We start from the raw sequence: 22,111 nt of genomic DNA, 5'->3' as shown, positions 1-22,111 counted from the left end.
GCTATTCTCTAAATGGCACTCAGAGTTGGGCACTGTAGAGTAGCATTTGGTGCTGGGATCTGCGCCCGATTTTGGGCACAAAGATTTATACCAACTGAAATCTGATTTGAATTCTCACACCTATATTAGGCACAGATCTCCCTTATTCTGTAACACGGCACGCAAATTACAGGAACACCCTTGATCCGCCCATGCCCCTCCCATGGTTGTACCCCTTTTTCTTACCCATGCATAAAATGTATGTGTGGATCCTGGAACCTAAAGATGCACACGTAACTTTGAATTAATACCAATTAGCATCTAATTATTAGTGCCTTTTTATCAGAACTAATTGGCTCATTTGTCAATTAAATTGTTTGTACAATTTGGGTGCATGCCCAAATGTTTGTGTGCAATTTTGAGCGCCATATATAGAATTAGAGTATATATGTATCTATATATATCTTTATTTATGGAATCAGTCTATTGTTAGCTGATAGTGTGATCCCAAAACACTGTGCATTGTTGCAGAAGAAAGTAGCATTTAATTTAATATCAAAGACTTTATTAAGTTTTATCTGCAGAAACAATGCAATGTAGATCATAATAAGATTTGAAGATGTACCCCCTGACATTCAGCCGGAGACAGACAGCACGGTTAGCTGCCTCCACTGGCATTGACCCCAGATATTCAATGACGGGCTGTATTCGGTGACTGGCATTGAATATCTGGTTTCAGTTTTGTCCACAACAACTTAACTGGTTAATCTACTTTTCAATGCTAAGCGGTTAAGTGCTTAGCAGTTACTACTATACTACTATTTAACATTTCTAAAGCGCTACCAGGGTTACGCAGCGCTGTACAATTCAAACATAGAAGGACAGTCCCTGCTCAAGGAGCTTACAATCTAAAAGACAGGTGCACAATCTAGAGACAAGTGTCCAGTCAAAGACAAGTGTAGAGTCCGACTAATAGGGCATGCTATAATTCACGGAAGGTTAGGTGCCGAAAGCAGCATTGAAGAGGTGAGCTTTAAGCAGAGATTTGAAGATGGGTAGGGAGGGGGCTTGGCGTAGGGGTTGAGGAACATTGTTCCAGGCATAGGGTGAGGCAAGGCAGAATGAGCGGAGCCTGGAGTTGGCAGTGGTGGAGAAGGGAACTGAAAGGAGGGATTTGTCCTGGGAGCGGAGGTTACGGGCGGGAACATAGGGGGAGATGAGGGTAGAGAGGTAGTGAGGAGCAGTAGACCGGGTGCATTTGTAGGTAAGGAGGAGAATCTTGAATTGAATGCGGTATCTGATCGGAAGCCAGTGAAGTGACTTGAGGAGAGGGGTGATGTGAGTATATCGGTTCTGGCGGAATATAACACATGCGGCAGCATTCTGGACGGATTGAAGGGGGGATAGATGGCTAAGTGGGAGGCCGGTGAGGAGCAAGTTGCAGTAGTCAAGGCGAGAGGTAATGAGAGCTTGGACGAGAGTTCGTGTGGTGTGCTCAGATAGGAAAGGGCGAATTTTGCTGATGTTGAAGAGGAAGAAGCGACAGGTCTTGGCAGTCTGTTGGATATGGGCAGAGAAGGAGAGGGAGGAGTCGAAGATGACTCCGAGGTTGCGGGCAGATGGGACTGGGAGGATGAGGGTGTTATCAACTGAGAGTGGAGGAAGAGGAGAGCTGGGTTTGGGTGGAAAGACGAGGAGCTCGGTTTTGGCCATGTTTAGCTTCAGGTGGCGGTTGGACATCCAGGCTGCAATGTCAGATAAGCAGGCCGATACCTTGGCCTGGGTCTCCGTGGTGATGTCTGGTGTGGAGGGATATAGCTGGGTGTCATCAGCATAAAGATGATACTGAAAACCATGAGATGAGATCAGTGAGCCTAGGGAGGAGGTGTAGATTGAGAAGAGAAGCGGTCCAAGGACAGATCCCTGGGGAACTCCAACAGATAGTGGGATGGGAGTGGAGGAGGATCCATGAGAGTGTACTCTGAAGGTGCGGTGGGAGAGATAAGAGGAGAACCAGGAGAGGACAGAGCCTTGGAACCCAAAAGAGGACAATGTGGAAAGAAGTAAGTCATGATTGACAGTGTCAAATGCAGCGGATAGATCGAGGAGGATGAGGATGGAATAGTGGCCTCTGGATTTGGCGAGGAGCAGGTCGTTGCAGACTTTAGAGAGAGCTGTTTCTGTCGAGTGTAGGGGGCGAAAGCCGGATTGAAGTGGATCTAGGATGGCATGAGAGGAGAGAAAATCAGTGCAGCGACTGTGGATGGCGCGTTCAAGTAATTTGGAGCGGAAGGGGAGGAGAGAGATGGGGCGGTAGTTGGAGGGGCAGGTAGGGTCAAGTGATGGTTTTTTTAGGAGGGGTGTGACTACGGCGTGCTTGAAGGTGTCAGGGACAGTTGCAGTGGAGAGAGAAAGGTTAAGGATGCGACAGATTGAGGGGTGACAGTATGGGAGATGGTGTTAAGTAGGTTGGTGGGGATGGGATCGGAGGAGCAAGTGGTGCATTTCGAGGAGGAAAGAAGGCGGGAGGTTTCATCCTCGGTGATCTCAGGAAAGGAGGAGAAGGAGGCCTGGGTTGGTTGGTTGAGGGAGAGGGTTAATGGGTGGAGAGGGGGGGTAGGGGTTGATGGCTTGGTAGTGAACTCAAGGTTGATTTTTTGCACTTTATCATGGAAGTAATCAGCCAGTTAAAGATAGGCCTGCTATTTATGTAGCCTATCTTAACTGGCTAAGTTGCGTAACATAGCCAGTTAGCGGTTAGCTGCTAAGTGCTAATATTCAGTGGAGATAATCAGCTATCTCGCGCTGAATATTAGTAGTTAGTCAGCTAAACCCTATTTATTTATTTATTTGTTACATTTGTATCCCACATTTTCCCACCTATTTGCAGGCTCAATGTGGCTTACATAGTACCATATCGGCGTTCGCCAATTCCAGTAGGAACAAATACAAGGTGGTACTGTGGTAGAATAAGGTTCATGTGTGATAGACACATTGGGGGATCTTAGAGAGGAAGAGTTAAGTATGTCCATTACGTTCTTTGGTTTCATTATGTTGCAGGTATTCGGGCTTTTATGTTGGGTCGGTGGGGTATGCTTTTTTGAACAACCAGCCAGGAGCCATTCCTGACTGGTTAAATAGTGCTGATTATCCAGCCCATAGAGATTAGAATTAAAATGTCTAATGGTATTTTATTTATTATTTATTTTATTATTGCATTTGTATTCCACACTTCCCACCTATTGGTAGGTTCAATGTGGTTTACATGGAACATTGAGGGCAGTTACAAGGTAGCGAGTGGGGTTAACAATTGTCAAATGGGGTTAAACAAATCAATAGATACAGTGAGAGATTATAGAGGCCTGTCACAGAAGTATTGGGATAGGCAAGGCCTTAGGAGATTCAATCTGGTTTACATGATTCATTGTTAGAGAATTAGGAAGAGAGTCAAATAAGATCACAACAAGATTAAATAGGGTTGCATTAATGGTTGGGGATAAGTTCTTCGGTGGACGGAGAGTACGAAGTATGTGAGGTGGGTAGGGATTTAAGATTGAAGAATTGAGATGTGTTTGGGTCCAGGTTAGTTGCTATGTGCTTGTGCCTTTTTCGTTCTGTCTGTCAAGTTAATGGGTAGATCTGATTGGTCCATTAGTTGGTTAGGTTGGTTCAGCAGGGATGTGTGTTTTTGAATAGGTCGGCCTTTAGGTGTTTTTGGAAGGTTAGATAGTTGTCTTTCATTTTTAGTTCCTTTGGAAGTGTGTTCCAGGTTTTGGTGCTGATATAGGAAAAACTAGCTGCAAGAGTCGCTTTACATTTGATGTCTTTAAATGATGGGAAGTGGAGCAGCAGCAGAGGCTTGGTAACAATGGGAGGGAGGTGGAGAAGTCCCAAATTAGGACTCCTAATTTTTTTCTGAATTGAATCGATTCTATTCGATTCACAAAAAACGTATTGACGAATTGATTTGAATTGTGAATTGGAAAGCACTTTCATGGACTAACCTTGAGTGGAGGAGTAGCTTAGTGGTTAGTGCATCAGACTTTGATCCGGGAGATCTGGATTTGATTACCACTACAGCTCCTTGTGACTCTGGGTAAGTCACTTAACCCTCCAGTGCCCCAGGTACAAATAAGTACCTGTATATACTGCTTTGAATGTAGTTGCAAAAACCACAGAAAGGTGGTATATCAAGCCCCATTCCCTTTCCCTTGGATTATTACATTTGTTTTGGGATTTGTTGCAGTTGCTTTTGACTACTATAAAAGGATCACGGACTGGACACTTTTACTGGATGATTCAACTGGGATGGTTCTGAACTTGGAAGGAGAGAGATCTACATGGAGACTCAGTCCACACTATTGAGTGGGCGGTGGTGTGATAAGGACACTCGGTCCACACCCTTGGATGGGCGGCGGAGTGACACTAGCCCATAGTGTATAAATGCAAGATGGAGTAGAGCTCCCAGTTACAGTTCACAATTCACTTTTATTTAATATATTGCAAATCATTACAGCTATAAAATCAATAAAATTCAATATGGAAGAGGCAAGAGAATAAGAAAAGGAGCTTAGATTACAAAACATAAATTAATAATATAAGGGAAAGGAATAAAAACATAAAATCATTCACAATTCACTTTTATTCAATATATTGCAAATCATTACAGCTAAGCAATTCACAATATAAAATCAATACAATTCAATATGGAAGAGGCAGAAGAATAAGGAAAGGAGCTTAGATTACAAAACATAAATTAATAATACAAGGGAAAGGAATAAAACATAAAATCATGAAAATTAAGTTAAATTACATTCTAAGCAATAAAAATAGGGAAGGAAGTGCTAACAGAAGACGAGAACGGTTTTAATACATCAATGTCAAGAGAGACACTCAACCTTGACTGGGTTTGATGTTTATTAAATTCAGGGTAGGCCTGGGTGAAAAGATATGTTTTAAGAAGCATTTTAAATTTAGTAAATGAAAGTTCAAATCTAAACTCCATAGGGAAAGAGTTCTATAACATAGGTGCTACCACAGAGAAACAAGAATATCTTCCAATATGTGATGTAATTTGTAAGTGAGAAGGGATGGTAAGTAACTCTGTTACATGCATAAGTTAAGGAATACAGTAAATTACACCATCCCTGCTACATCTAGGCAGTGGCGTAGCCACAGGTGGGCTGGGGTGGGCCGGGGCTCATCCAGTTAGGGCTCAGGTCCACCCAACAGCAGCACATATTTAGTGCTAGCTAGTGGGGATCCCGAGCTTCACCAGCTGAAGACCTCCCCCTGATGGTGCTGAAAACACTGCTTTCCACTTCAGCAGTCTAAGCTTCCTAAGCTGCTGATACTGGCCTCATCGCATTGGGGGGGGGGGGGGGGGGAGGAGAACACTTGGTGCCCACCCACTTCTTGACTAGGCCCACCCAAAAACTGCTGTCTGGCTACGCCCCTGCATCTAGGTCCCCACAGTTACCCCAGGGCTATGGCTGGAGTAACTGTGTGCATGTGAATGTTACGCACACTGATACTGCATTATGCTAGCAGTCTAAAATGATACAGTGCCATTATTTATTTATTAAGGTATTTATACCCCACATTATCCCCACAGACATGCAGGCTCAATGTGGCTGACATAAACCGGAGACAGAGAGAGTACTCCGGGTGTTTTCAGATACAAATGAGAATAGTAGAGTAGAAGGGCAAGAAAGAAAGGATACTTTACATATAACAGTACAAAAGAATAGGACTAAACAGGATCCACATATGCTAGCTGGCAGAGGCAATAGTCCTATATTGTTCCCGGAGAAAATGCTTAGGTATTTATTGCACGGCCTTGGGGTACCTAAATGGAGGCACCAAGTTATTGAATTAGAACATAATAAAGTAAGTCTTGCCATAATGGGAGAGGCCGAAGGTCCATCAAGCCCGGTAACCTGTTTCCAACAGTGTCCAATCCAGGTCACAAGTACCTGGCAAGATTCCAAAAGAGTAAAACAGATTTTATGCTGCTTATCCTAGAAAGAAAGTAGTGGATTTTCCCCAAGTCCATCTTAATAATGGCTTAGGGGTAAATTCTATAAGCAGTGCCTAAAAATCAGCGCAGATAATGTGATACGCTTAGTGTGATTCTATAACAAATATGTTCCCTTTATACATTCTTGCTGAGCACTAAGGTGCGCCAACGTTAGGTGCACTTAGGCATAATTCTGTATCATTGCGCATAAAATCCAGGAACGCCCCTAACCACGCAGTATCTGCAGTAGGATAAGCAGAATCCGTTATAGAATCGGATATGCGTCTAAATCCTAATTATTACCAATTAGTTCTGATAATTGATTATCTCCCAATTATCAGTGCTGATCAGCTTGTTGTTCAATTAAGTTGTGTGCACTCTTTATAGAATCACGCTAAGTGCATCTTTAATTGGCACCAATTTTTCAGGCACAATATATACATTTTGGCCCTTAAAGTTTTGCTTTTTAAAAATTATGTCTGTCTACAGACCACCATGTAACTGGAACGATAGCCAGGTGGACTTTATGGACTTTGTCTCAAATATATGTACATCCAATTCCAATACACTAGTATTAGGAGACATCAACCTTCACCTTGAAGACCTAAACTCTACCAATGCATGAGAATGCAAGGACTTCCTTCATCTATGTGATCTTACATTACCACATATGCAAACAACCCACACGAAGGGTCATACACTTGACCACATCTCATACAAAATGCCCGCTGATCAGAACCTAACCATAACATAAACTAGATGGACAGAAACACCATGGTCTGACCATTACAAACTAAACCTATCATTAAAATGTCGAAAAAAGGGTTCTCTCCATACAAGAGAACATACGACACACACCACGAGAGGCCAAATAGACCCTGATATTTTCTGGCAACAGATATACAACAACGACTGGACAGCAAAAACGGAATCCATATACTACCTTTCAGAAAGGGACAAAAGATGCAAACACGTACTAGATGAAATAGTACCCTTACAAACAAGAACTTCACGTAGACACAACTCAATACCGTGGTTCAATGAATAACTGAAAAAACTAAAAACACAATCTAGGAAACTAGAATGCGCATGGAAAGAAACAAAAAACAAACACACACTCAACGCATGGAAACAATTACAAAGGAAATACAAATATGCAATAAGACAAACCAAAAGGTCGTACTACAAAACTAAAATTGGGCCAGACTACAAAAACATGAAGAAACTATACAACCTTGTGAACAAACGACTAGACACAACACCAATCACCACAATCAACACTGGCATCCCATCCGCAGACAACCTCACTAAATATTTCAATGAAAAAAATCGTAAACCTACGCAAAACCTTACCTCAGAATAGCATGGACATAGAAAACTTCATTGACGGTCTAGACTCAACCCCTGGTGAACACCCTGCTGACTGAATATGGTCAAATTTCTATCTCCTTAGCACAGTTACTCAGGCGATAAAAATACTCCAACAGCCACTGTCAACTGGACACTTGCCCCAGCTACCTAATACAATCTGCCCCCCATCGCTTCATAACAGATCTCACATCCCACTTAAACTTCATGCTTCAGCAGGGTATCTACCCTAAAGAAAAAGGCAACATCCTGCTCACCCCAATTCCAAAAGACACCAAGAAAAAAACAAACAACATTACCAATTACCATCCAGTAGCATCTATCCCATTAGTAGTCAAACTAATGGAAGGACTGGTGACCAAACAACTCAACGACTACATAAACAAATTTGCTATATTACATGAGTCACAATCAGGATTTCGACCCCTACACAGCACGGAAACAGTACTACTCACTCTACTAACCAAATTCAAGCAGGAAATAGCACTAGGCAAGAGCATTCTCCGCCTCCAATTTGACATGTCAAGTGCGTTCGACATAGTTAACCATAACATACTGCTAAGACTGTTAGACTACTTCAGAATCAGTGGTGGCACTCTCAACTGGATCAAAGGTTTTCTAACCACAAGATCATATCAAGTGAAATCACAAACAAACATATCGTCACCGTGGAAATCAGGCTGCGGAGTACCGCAAGGATCACCACTATCACCAATCCTTTTCAATCTCATGATGACTCCACTAGCCAAGACTTTATCCACCCAAGGCCTTAACCCATTTATTTACGCTGATGACGTAACATTATACATCCCCTACAAACATGATCTGGCAGAAATTACCAATGAAATCAAGCTCAGCTTAAACATCATGAACTCATGGGCAAATGCATTCCAACTAAAACTCAACACAGAAAAAACACAATGTCTCATCATCTCATCGCAATATAATACATACAAACCCACAAACATCGACACCCCAGGATACACCCTCCCAATCTCAGATAGCTTGAAAATTCTCGGAGTAACAATCGACCGTAACCTATCACTAGAGACCTAAGCGAAATCCACTATAAAGAAAATGTTTTTCTCAATTTGGAAACTCAAACGCGTGAAACCATTCTTCCCGAGGGAAATATTTCGTAACCTGATACAGTCAATGGTACTAACCCATGCAGACTACTGTAATGGAATCTATGCGGGATGTAAAGATCAAATCATAAAGAAACTTCAGACCGCCCAAAACACAGCAGCCAGGCTTATATTTGGAAAAACGCGTTTTGACAGCGCCAAACCACTCCTAGAAAAACTGCATTGGTTACCAATCAAAGAACGCATCACTTTCAAAATCTACACAACTGTTCACAAAATTATCTAAGGTGAGGCACCGGGATACATGACAGACCTCATAGACTTGCCAAGTAGAAACACCACAAAATCTGCACGATCATACCGAAATCTCCTCTACCGAAGCAACAAAGGACTCAAATACAAATCCACTTATGCATCCAGTTTTTCATACTTAAGCGCACAACTGTGGAACGCACTGCCAAAAGCAGTAAAAACTACGCTCGACCACCTAAATTTCCGGAAAGCACTAAAGACAGAACTGTTCAAAAGAGCATACCCCACCGACCCAACATAAAATAACTGGACATCTGTGACACAATGCAACCAAAGATCGTAATGGACATTACATGACTCTTCCTCCCCTCTCCCTATCCAAGTTCCCCCCAACTGTACCTACCATATATGTACCTCATTCTTCCACAATATCGCCTTGAATTAATCCAAACCATGTATTTGTTCAGACTGGAATCGGCTAACGCCGTTTACGGTAATATGTAAGCCGCATTGAGCCTGCAAAATGGTGGGGAAATGTGGGATACAAATGCTACAAATAATAATAATAATAATAATAATAATATGTTGATATACTTTGATTTTCATGGTAAACTGTGTGCACTGAGTGCTGGTTGTCCGGCAGAAAGACATACTCCAAACCCAACTTATATTTACATCTCCAGCATTTTGCATTGCAGTGACCTGTAAAGATAATGGTCCTCAACATATGTTAAAACATAATGCTAAAGTTACTCGTGGCTTGTGTATAGCAGAAGTTGTGGTATGTTTTTGGAGGAGGCTTTGTGGTTTAATGACTAGTAATATTGTCATGTGAATTTCATGGCAGCAGCAGGCGGAGGAGGAGAGCTGTAATAAGTAAAACCATTTCACTGGCAGAACATCACAGCCTTCTGTATGATTTCTTCTGTGCACTGTTTGATGAGTTCTTGCTTTTTGTTTCGCAGATGGAAGGCACACAGACAAGGTGAGAGCAAGGTCACTGGGAGTGTGAATGTGTATATGAATGTGTGCGAGTGAAGTGAGAATAGGCAGTGGGAGAGGGGAAATGTATCAGATATTTGTTCTATTGCCATATTACAATCTTTCCTGTATCTGTCATGCACTGTGCACTACATGAATAACCATATATTTTATGACACCTTTCCTCTCCCCCAGACTATATTCCTCTGCTAAGATTCCGTGGATCCATTCCTTCTAAATAAGATTCCTTTGTGTTTATCCCACACATGTTTGAATTCCATTACCCTTTTCATCTCCACCACCTCCCGCAGGAGGGCATTCCATATATCCACCACCCTTTCCGTGAAAAAATACTTCCTGACATTACTCCTGAGTCTGCCCCCTTCAACTTCAATTCATGTCCTCTAGTTCTACCGCCTTCCCGTCTCCGGAAAAGGTTTGTTTGCGGATTAATACCTTTGAAATATTTGAACGTCTGTATCATGTCACCCCTGTTTCTCCTTTCCTCCAAGCTATACATATTCAGGTCGGCAAGTCTCTTCTCGTACAGTTTGCAACGTAAATCCCATTCCATTTTCGTAGCTTTTCTTTGCACCGCTTCCAGTCTTTGTACATCTTTAGCAAGATATGGCCTCCAAAACTGAATACAATACTCCAAAATGAGATATCAAAGCTGAAGTATGTGTAGCGCCCCCAGTGGCGGTAAGATGTAATTACTATGAAAATAATTTTTCAAGTCATGGTTGGTTCCCTGTTTATCCAACCACTGAGGGGTGACACAGACAAAAAAATGTTTAATGTGGTGAACAATTTTCCCTAGACCCTTTACAGCTTCAATTAATATGCAAAGCACAAAGTTTCAGTGAATAGCTTTATTGCACCAATCAATTTGATAACTATATAAAATGCAGTGAAAAGTGCTATAGCTGAAGTGCAATGAACTAGAAATAGAATCCTTTCTAATAACAAGTCGTTTTCTTTTTTTAAACTAACAGAACCAAACAATTCTCTCTTCATGACAATCTGACTCTTCAACACCACTTACCGTATTTTTTGGACTATAAGACGCACTTTTTTTCCCCCAAATTTGTGAAGAAAATGGGGGGGGTGCGTCTTATAGTCCGAAGGTAGCGAGGTCCGATTTCGGGATCGCCCTCCCCCCGAGTTCGGGATCGCCCTCCCCTACTCACGTCACGCGATGTTCCCTGGTGGTCTAGTGACGTCGGGGCAGGAAAGAGCCCCCTCTTTCCTGCCCAGCGCGCTGCTCTCCGTCCTCCTGTATGCATGCAGCCTGACGGTCTCGGCGAGATTCAAAATGGCCGCCGAGAATTGAATTTTCGGTGGCCATTTTTAATCTCGCCGAGACCATCAGGCAGCATACAGGAGGACGGAGAGCAGCGCGCTGGGCAGGAAAGAGGGGGCTCTTTCCTGCCCCGACGTCACTAGACCACCAGAGAACATCGCGTGACGTGAGTAGGGGAGGGCGATCCCAAACTCGGACAAGACGCACCGGAGCACCAAGGTTTTAGAGGAGGGAAAAAGGAAAAATTTTTTTTTTCCTATTTTCCTCCTCTAAAACCTAGGTGCGTCTTATGGTCCGGTGCGTCTTATAGTCCGAAAAATACGGTACTCAGAAACACAGATGTAAATCAGATATTTTCTAAACATTTAACCTCTTTTAAGTTGTCAAGTTTTAATTATTCTTTTTCTCCTTTTTCAAAAGAATTGATTCTTTGTGGTTACTCTTATATCTTTCAGGTAATTAACTTCCAAGATCTTTAACCAGTTCAGGTAAGTACATACTTATTCTTTCAATACTATCAGAGTTCTGATCATAGGTATAGTTTTTTAGGTGTGCAGATGATGTTATAAGTCACTTATCTGTGTCCATTTCTTCAAAGCTTGCTTGCGTGGGGGTCCGAAGTTTATCTTCTGGACTCAATCCGGCTTGTTTCCTGTCTTTAATAAAACTGAATAGGAAAAATACCCTATCTCCCTTGACTATTTTACCAAATATTCCTTACTCTGGGTCAGGGATTTCACTGTGGCCAATTAACTATAGACAAATAAAAAAATAATGAATTATTCCCGGGCAGTCCCCTATTCTTTAACTGTATCCCTGTTCTAAAGGAACTAGGCCTCAGTTTTTACACACACCCGGACTCAGCTCTTGCTCACAAGCTTAACTTTCCCCAGCATGCCAATACAGGTTCGCTCTCGGCTGGCGGTGAACTAAATTTATTTCCTTTATTCACAATCCCACATCAGTGTTCACACTCTCATAGTCCACTCAGTATCCATTCATGACAATTAAAGCAAATTTATTGTGAACTACATTAACACATGCTTTCACAGGTTTTTACTTTTTAATATCAACTAACTATTGGTCCTTATTCACCCAAATTTCAGAGTAACTTAGCCACTCTCCCTCTCAAGCATCACAGCTACCACAGCACACAACCTGCCACATCACAGTCTTGGGATCCTCTGCCTGCTGAAAAAAAGCTCGTTACCCAGGGCAACGAAGACCTGGCTTGATCACCTGCCCTGCAACCACCAATCAGGCAGCTTCCCTCGGAATGTTGCTAAACTTTATCAGATAAGAACATTGTGACAGGCTCCATTTTGAAACCCACCTTTCCCATAGAAATTAATGGGAAAATGGATTTCAAAACAAAACACAGTGTAAATTACACAATATTAAAACAAAAAATATAGTATTGTCCAGATCACATTTTACAGATTCCAGTCCATGTTTTACATTTTTTAAAACTCCTTAAAGACACCATTTTACACTATTTTGACTCAAAAACACCATTAAAGTTCAACTAAACTTAACCAAAATTTCCACACCTGTTAAACAAAATATGCGCTCACATACGCCATTGTCGGAATTCAAAAATATGTAACCGGAGTAGCGCAAGTCGCTCCACACCCAAAATTCCCCCCCCCCCCCCGAAACTACTAATAATACATACATTGGAGCCGACTCTGTGGGTGCTTGAGCACCCCCAATATTGAGAAAATTCCTTGTATATGTCCAGGGAGGGGTCATTTCCATTGGGCTTAGCATCCCCAATAATTTTGAAAAGTTGGCTCCTATGAATACATATTAAATTTTTTTAAGGGTCTAGCCCACCTTAAGGGACCCACTGGACCCTCCGACTTTAAAAATAAAAATTTTAAAGTATACAGGGAAGGCCCAAAAAAAATAACGTTAATATATTAAGTTAATATAAGGCCCAAGGACGTCTTACCTTATCCCCTGGATGTCCACCCTGGGGTCCATTTACATCTTCGGGGTCCCGGTAGACCCCTGGTGCCACCAACATTTTCAGTGTGGTAGGCCACAGAAGTCCACCGGGGAACCTCAAAAATCGAGGCCCCGGCTTCACTTTGCGACCTACCGGAGCTCCTGGGCTTAATCCACACGTGCGCTGGATCCAGTGCACATGTGCGGACCAGGCCCGGAGCTAGCCGCTTTCCTTTCTGCCCTTCTCCAGTTTCACGGCGGCGCGCCTGCCACCCCTGGGCTTGCTCCGGTCCCAAAACAGGACCCAAAAACGCCAGAGCAAGCCCAGGCCAGCTGGAAAACACTGGCCACCAATGAAAAGCCAGTCGAATGGGCCAAAAATGGCCCAAAAACCACCAAACCCAAATAGGGTCTCAAACAGACGGGCACAAAAAACAGCCCCCGGAGAGACCTTTGGACCCTGGAGCAGCCCCGGAAGGCCAGACGACCACCAGAACCACCCCGGGGGCCAGGTAAGCCCCTGAAAGGCACCACATTTAACTTTTATTTTTTACCCTTTACATTCGCAAATCCCACACAGAGGACAGCACGTGCATCTTGTTTCTGCATGCATGTAGCTTTAAAATTACTTCCCTAAGTGGTAATTCACCAACTAGAATATCCTCAGGTATTCTGTACCCACATCCTTTGCTCCTTCACTTTGAAAATTATTTCAGGAAAACTACCTGTACTTGCTAAGAACTGCTAATTTGTGTGGTTAGTTTTTTTTTCCAAGAAAAGATATGCCGTTACTTTTGCAAATTCAAAATTATGAATGAAAATGCAATCCTCTCCCTAACCCCACCCCCAGGAATGTCTCTTCTCAGTGCAGGTAACGTTGCATATGCAGTATCACCACAGTTTTAAGTTTACTCACATGCAAGAAGGGCAGTTTTCTGAAAGTCTGCTACTGCAGTGTTTCACTCAGGAATGGTTTACAAAATCACTCTCAAAGAAGTTCATGTTCAAAAGCCACTGAACAAGAAAGTTAACTGGACAACTTTGTTCAGTTAAGCGAAGGGGAAGGGATTTTGGATTTAACTGATACCTTTGAGATGTAGCCGAAATCAGGCTATATTCAGGTACAGTAAGTATTTTCCTGCCCTTGGAGAATCTAAGATGGTGCCTCAGGCAATACAGCGTTAAAGGGTCCTTTTGCTAAAGTGTGTTAAGCCCTTAACGCGCAGTTAGGGTGCATAAACTGGCTACCACAGAAACGCATTACAGCATTTTGCAGTATTTTGCCTGTTTGCGTGCGCTAACTTGCGCATTATTGATTTTTTTAAAAAAATATTTGGAGGAAGAGGCTTGTCATGGGCAGAAAGTGGACATGGATGCATTAACCAGCTAGCGCAATGTACCTGGCACCAACTAGCTAACACAGAGTTAACACGAGAGCAACTTAGCACCTAGTAAATATGAGGTGGATGTGCTGGTGCATTAACTATATACAGGTATCTGTAATAAAATATATATTTTTTAATCCCCAAAAGTGCTGCATTAAATCTGGTCTTAGTGCAAGGTAAAATCTTGCATTTTAATAAAACAGCCCCTAAGTAACTTGGCCAAGGACACAGAGAATAGCAGTGGGGTTGGAGCCTGGTTTCCCTGGTTCTTAGCCCAACTATTAAGCTAATCAATTTGGCTCAATTGTATCTGGTGACTCATAGTCTGTGTGCCATTAAGAGCGTGTCTGTAGATCCTGGTTCAGGATTTACCAGGAGAACACCATTACTTGGATTTGTGCCTGCCAGAGGGCTAGCAGAGAATTTTCAAAATGTCTGGTTTGATTTCAGCTTGTAATTACTTTTTTTTGAACCTGTACTTCCTTCTCTTAATATCTCCCTTATCTGCTGAATTTATATCTAGCCTTAAAAAAAAGATTTAAAAATTATTTTCACTTGCAGAGGTGCTGCCCTCTAAGTTACTATATTTCTGGCTTCATCCTGACTTTATAGTCCCACCCTACCCATTTCTGTCCCACCCATCCCTGGGTTTTTTTTTTGTTACATTTGTACCCTGCACTTTCCCACTCATAGCAAGCTCAATGCGGTAGGCAATGGAGGGTTAAGTGACTTGCCAGAGTCACAAGGAGCTGCCTGTACCAGGAATCAAACTCAGTTCCTCAGTTCCCCAGGACCAAAGTCCACCACCCTAACCACTAGGCCACTCCTCCATTCCAACACTCCCTCCCACCCCTAGGTTAACTCTCCCTATATAGGAACATCCAGAAACAATTATCTTCAATAAACCCTACATTGGTCAATGCTCCTCATTCATATCCCTTAACACAGTTCATATTTTCACACTTGTGAATCACATCAACATAACCTTCATTCAATGCAATACATGTTTGGCTTTAGTCCTAAGGCAAACAATCTGGAACCTTAGAGCTTGCCCCATCTGTCTTCAAATTATCTGCTATGAAAGATGAAATCAACAACATCAAGCAGGAATTGGCTACAATTAAGGAAGCATCCAGATTGACTCAATTGCTAGCCAATTTACCACCACCACCTACCACAGAGATTAAAGCAACAGAGGAATAGATGGGTCACAGTAGGCTCTGGTAGATTATGACCTGTAACACAGAGGCATTCACCCTCCCAACCACTGCCCTTATATAATTCCTTTGCTGAACTGGAGTATTATGATGCTCAGAAAAGTGTTGATGTGGAACCAGAGGCAAAGAATATAACACAATCCAAGAGACATCCCCAAAACAATGACAGATCGGTGCAAAGCAGAAAATTCTTACTGCTAGGAGACTCTATTATCAGAGGCATTAACTTAGGAACACAGTTCAAAGGACCCAACTTAGTGAAGTGCCTTCCATGATCCTCAGCTACCAGAAGTGCAGACCACATACTGAATGTGGTCTGAGAGGAGAATAAGGATTCTAATACTGATGTTGTAATCCACCTGGGGACAAATGACCTGGACAACAATAACAAATTTAGAACACAGAGAGCATTCCAGAAGCTTGGAGAAGGACTGAAGTCTTTGGTTCACACTGTGGCTTTTTCTGAAGTTATTCCTACATGTGGGAAGGGAGCAGAGAGACCAAGTAAAACAGAGGAATTCAATAGGTGGCTCAAAGTTTGGTGTAAGGAAGAAGGTTTCAGATACATAGAAGGATGGGGCAGTACATGGCAAAATCATGGGCTGTATTGTAATGATGGGCTCCATCTTTCGGTGACGGGAAAAAGGATCCTTGGGGAGAAATTCAGACAGTATGTTTCTAGACATTTAAACTAGAGGGTGGAGATGACAAAAGAAAACAAAGGGATTCAGAAAGTCACCTCCAGAAAAAACCTGATGGCAGAGGGAAAGGTCATGAAAATAAAGAAAACCATCCTAACTCAATTAGCACATGGAAAGCGATGAGCAGAAATGCTCATAGTCTAACTAGAAAGGTTCAAGATTTGCAAGCACTAATGTTTGAGGAAAACTTGGATATTGTTGCTATTACAGAGACATGGTCCAATGATTCCCATGAATGGGATGCAACCATACCGGGCTATAATCTTTTTAGAAGGGATAGGGAGGGCCAAAGAGGTGGAGGAATGGCGTTATAAGTGAAAAACAATATCAGAGTGGCTGAAATGCAGGGTACCTGGGGAAAGAACGAAGCTATATGGATCATCCTGGAAAGAGAAGATGGAACCTGTATCCACACAGGTGTTATCTACAGACCTCCAGCACAAATGGAGAAGCTGGACAAGGACCTGATAGAAGATATTCAAAAGCTTGGTATGAAAGGGGAGGTGCTATTGTTGGGAGATTTCAACTTGCCTGATGTGGATTGGAACATCCCCTCGGCAAAAAGAAGTAGAGAGATCGTGGATGCCTGTCAAAGTGCCATAGGGAAGGGTCGACGTTGGATCTAGTGCTCACAAATGGAGGAAGTGTCTCCAATTTCCTTGTGGGTGCCCATCTAGGTGATAGTGATCATCACACGATATGGTTTGACTTAAGACCAAAAGCGGAGTGCGGATGCACAAAACTCAAAGTACTGGATTTCAGACGTACTGATTTTGGTAAAATGGGGGAATGCTTGAAGAAGGAGCTGATGGCAGGGATAGGAAATGGAGAAGTGAAATTTCATTGGTCCAAGCTGAAAACTACTATAAACATGGCAACCGATCTTTACACAAGGAAAGTAAACAAAAACAAAAGAAACAGGAAGCCTATATGGTTCTCCAAACAAGTGGCTGAAAAAATAAGGGCAAAAGAGGCTTTCTTCAAGAAACACAAAAGAACTCAATGAGAAGATCATGGAAAAGATTACAGGATTAAGCTCAAGAAACAAAGAGGGAAATATGGCTAGCAAAAGTGCGGGTGGAAGAAAAAATAACTATAGAGGTAGAGAGAGGTGATAAGACCTTTTTTTTTAGATATATTGGGGAAAGGAGAAAAAATAGGCTGAAAGTTACTGAGAATAGATATGTGGAGAGTGATGAGGATAAAGTGAATGTGCTAAACAAATCCTGGAGAAGGACCGCGGTCGGTGGCAGAGGGTATATCTGGGAATGGAGTAGATACTGCGCCGTTCACGGAAGAAAGCGTTTATAAATGGCTTGATAATCTGAAAGTAGACAAAGCTATGGAGCCAGATGGGATACATCCCAGGGTACTGAGGGAGCTCAGAGAGGTCCTGGTGGGACCTCTTAAAAGATTTATTTAATAGATCTTTAGAGATGGGAGAGGTACCGAGGGACTGGAGACTAGCGGATGTGGTCCCTCTTCACAAAAGTAGAGACAGGGAAGAAGTGGGAAACTACTGGCCGGTAAGCCTCACATCAGTGGTAGGAAAAATAAGGAATTGCTGTTAAGGAAAGGATAGTGGACCTTCTAGAAGCCAACAGGTTACAAGATCCAAGGCAATATTTGGCTTTACCAAAGGAAAATCCTGTCAAATCTGATTGACTTCTTTGACTGGGTGACCAAAGAACTGGATGAAGGACGTGCGATAGATGTAATCTACTTGGATTTCAGCAAAGCCTTTGATGCAGTCCCTCACAGAAGACTCGTGAATATGCTGAGAGGGCTGAACTTAGGACCCAAAGTGGTGAACTGGATTGGAAACTGGTTGACCGACAGGCGGCAGAGGGTGGTGGTAAATGAAATCCACTTGGAGGAAAGATAAGTGAGTAGTGGAGTGTCTCAAGGATCTGTGCTGGGGCCAATTCTGTTTAATGTTTGTGTGAGAAATTGCTGAAGGGTTAGAAGGAAGAGTTTGCCTTTTTGCGGATGACACAAAGATAGCCAACAGAGTGGATACCCTGGAGGGAGTAGGAACCATGAGAAGGGATCTCCAAAAGTTAGAAGAATGATTAAGGGTTTGGCAGTTAAAATTTAATTTGTATAAGTCTGAGACATACACCGTTGAAAATGGTAAGTAGGAGCAAACGGTAAAACCTACACAGGATTTTGAATTGCTCATCAGTGACTGTGCATTACATCCAAGGAGATCTTCTTTGAGAATGCCCACAGAAAAGATTAAGTTGGGCCTTCTGTGCAGCATTCCTCAAAGCAGTGGCCCTACAATGAATTGCCCTACCTAGGCAATGTGATAGCCCACTTCTACAGTTGTGTGCAATATATGCTTCAATGAATCCCTAAGTAATACAGCAATTTTTTAATGCATAATTACTTTTATTTCAGTTTTTCACACACGCAAAATAAGAAAACAATAAGACTGCCAATCAAAAAAGGGTGAGCTCCTAAGTTAAGACTCCTAAGTTAGGCGATTATGGAGATTATTTTAGAAGCATATAGTGGCATTTACATGTGCATATTGTATACATGCATAAATGGCAATTTTTAAAAGCCACTATTTATGCATGGAGAGCCACACAAAGATTTCAAGGAGGTGGGAAATGGGTGTGGCTTAGGCCAATCAAAATCTATACCTGTATTACACATCTTGCATAGAAAAAATTCCCATGTTGGCTTTTGTACCTGCCCCAAGTCACACAAAAGTGACAATAAAGTAGCTGGTGCAAAACAACATATACTCCCGCATCCTCCATTCACTCCCCTGATCCCCTTGATAGGCAAGCAGCCCTCATCCCAGCCCCCCAATCCCACCCCTAAATTCTACCGGAGATTTCCTTGGTGGCTAGTGGTGAGGAAGCAGCAATCTGTGGATGTTCCTGTCCTGGGGGTGCCATGGTTCAAAATGGCACAAGTCACCCCCTAGTGGTAGCCTCAAAGTTCTATCACTAGGAGTCAAGCTACTCCCTAGGGGAACTATAGCCCTAAATGTTATTTAAAAGAGTCTTTAAAGCTGACTGTGCCTAGGGTATCTAATTCACTTGCACCAGTCCTGTTCTGTAGGATTGTGTTGCAGCTGAAAGCGCAGGGAATATTGTATAGATTCAACTAAATATCAATATATCTTAGAAGCTAATATGACGCAGTCAGTGAAGAAATTGAAGCTGCACAGAAGTTGGATACTTCAGGAAGATATACATCAAAATCAACCAGGAAGGAAAGATTAAGGTTTTGGTATGGTCTTCACAGACTTGAATACTATTGAAAATCTGTGTGTCAATTTCAAACATGCAGTGCATTCAAAGAAAGATCTAAGAATATTAATGACTTAGAAGACTTCTGCAAGGAAAGAAAACCAACAACAGAAAGACTTTTATATGGCTGCAGGAATTACTTGGAAGAGGTTATTTCTGACAAAGAAGTGTTATAAAATACTAACTTGCACTACCTGAATCACCATCTTATCCGTACAATGCATCAGTTTCTTACCCTTGATCAGAAAACTACTTTTCACCCATGGGTCGCATAGAGTGGCTGATTTGTGAATACCCAGTTTGGTGAGCGATTTCAACCTATTTTCCACTTATACATGCAAGGAATCCACCAGCACCCACACCTCTCATGTCAATCCCTCTCTTGCTGCTGAAATCCCTCTAACTTTGCCTACAGGATATTCACTCTTGCTAAATCACCCAGGGTGTCCCTACTTGAATGCAGTTTCCTCCTTGGCACCTTGAAGGGCTTCAGAGCTTGTACGATCCCCGAGTCATATTTATCTAATCTTGACACCCCAGAGGGCTTTAAATACCAATCTCTATCTCCAGTGACATGTGCTGTAGATGCTGCATTTTACATCACTAACCTCTCCAGCATGAATCCTTCTGGCTTTTGCCATTGCCGTGTCTCTTCTTTTGTGCACAAAAGTACTTCACCTCTGATATTTACTGCATCCTTGGATTTTTTGCAGCCCAAATGTATATTCCAGCATTTTTTTTTTTTTAGCATTAAATCTAAGCTGCCAAATTTTAGACCCTTTCTAAAGATTTAGTAGATCCCTTCTCATCTATCCTCAGTGCATTTGTTTTGAAAAAGTACCATATGATTTAACAATCCCACTGTTCTGTATAGGAACAGGAGTCTAGATTATGACTCAGGTTAAGCAACAAAAATGGAAAGGAGGCAACTAGCAGTGTATGTATTTCAACTGTATTACATACAAGTAATAAAATACAGACTTTGTTTTGAAAAGTCACCAAAGAAATACACATTAAAAGATCATTAAATATCTGGCAGAAGCTCACTGGAGCTAGGGTACTCTGGAAATGTACCATTATATTCACAGAGCTCCACTTCACAATATCCCTGGTGTAATCAAAGGTCGTAATTTTTAAGGTTTTTTTCCTGTCATGTGTCTGGAAAAAATATTTGGAAAACAAGATCTTAAGTATCGGTGCCTCAGCTTTGGTTTCACTGGCTCTTATGAAGTGAAGCAGGCCCTTAGAGCTTTAGCTAACCTTGGTTTGTTAGATTTTCTTCCAGAAAAGAAGAGGTTGGAACAAAAACGGAAGACTCAATAGTATTTTGACTTCAAGATACATCAGGCATGTGATGTCTTTATTTATGGAAGAAGACAAAAAGAGCACTGGACTGTGAGTCAGGCAAAACCCTAGAAAATTAGTTGAAAAATGTATTCCTGCTTGTATTTCTGGAGTCTGATTACTCAAGTATGTAAGACCAAATGCACCTCAATGCTAAATGTTTGTGGGAATGAGGAAATGAGGTGCAAAACTGTGCACATAACCTCATTATCTATTCCTGCCGCTAAACCAGAAAGGCATTAAATAGCACAAATATAAATACAGATACATTAACACCAAAATCTTAATGACACCTCAAAAGGTGTGCTAAATGTTTTGCTTTAATGCCAATGTTAGCAAGTATATTAATTAACATGCTTTTCAGCACCATTTTCATATAACAATTTTGTGAACAAAGTGTTAATGTTGGCTTTATTCCAAATGTCATCTCAAACAATTGCAATCATTATAAAATACTGCTGCAAGAATTTTATCTAAAGCCTATAAATCTGATCATATTATACCTTTGTTTTATCACCTTCATTGGCTTCCTGTTCATCTTTGTATTTCGTATAAAATTTTATGCTTGACCCATAAGGCACGTTATTTAGGGAGCCCAGCTAATTTGTCACCTTTAATCATTCCTTATACTCCTTCGCAGTTACTTGCAAACTGGCTGGTTGTACCCGGACCTAAGCAAGGCACATTATGAGATGACACATCATTCAGGGGTCCTTTTACTAAGCCGTGGTAAAAAGTGGCCTGCGGTAGTATGGGTGTGTGTTTTGGGCACGCACGGGGCCATTTTACAAAGATGGAACATGAGTTTCTAAAATGGAAGAATGTCCAAATGGCAATGGAGCATGGTCTGGGAGTATTTTTGATGGTACAAGAATGGGCCTCAAAAATGGATTTTTATTTTCCATTTCAGATGGGGAGTGAATGTCTATGTCCCAAAAGATGAACTTTGAGAGTTGATCTTCTACCAGGGCTATCCAGATTTCAGAAAAGTGCTCCTATTGACTTCCTTCATCCCCCAGTGGTTGATGTGTATCTCTCTCTCTCTCCCTCCCCCCCCCCCCCCCCCAAAGTGAAGGTAGCCAACGATACTGGGCTCTGTGGTAGCTTCAGGAGAAATAGAGGTCTATGTTTTTTTTTAAACGGTATTATAACCATTTATGTTCCATCACATAAACGCCTATGTTGTCATTTTCATACCACTGATGTTCGTATGCTGTCGTAGAGATGGTTGTATTCCTGTGTTGTCTCTTTGATA

This window comes from Microcaecilia unicolor, chromosome 2 (genome assembly GCF_901765095.1).
Source record: "Microcaecilia unicolor chromosome 2, aMicUni1.1, whole genome shotgun sequence".
Lineage (NCBI taxonomy): Eukaryota > Metazoa > Chordata > Amphibia > Gymnophiona > Siphonopidae > Microcaecilia > Microcaecilia unicolor.
This window is presented reverse-complemented; position numbering follows the sequence as displayed.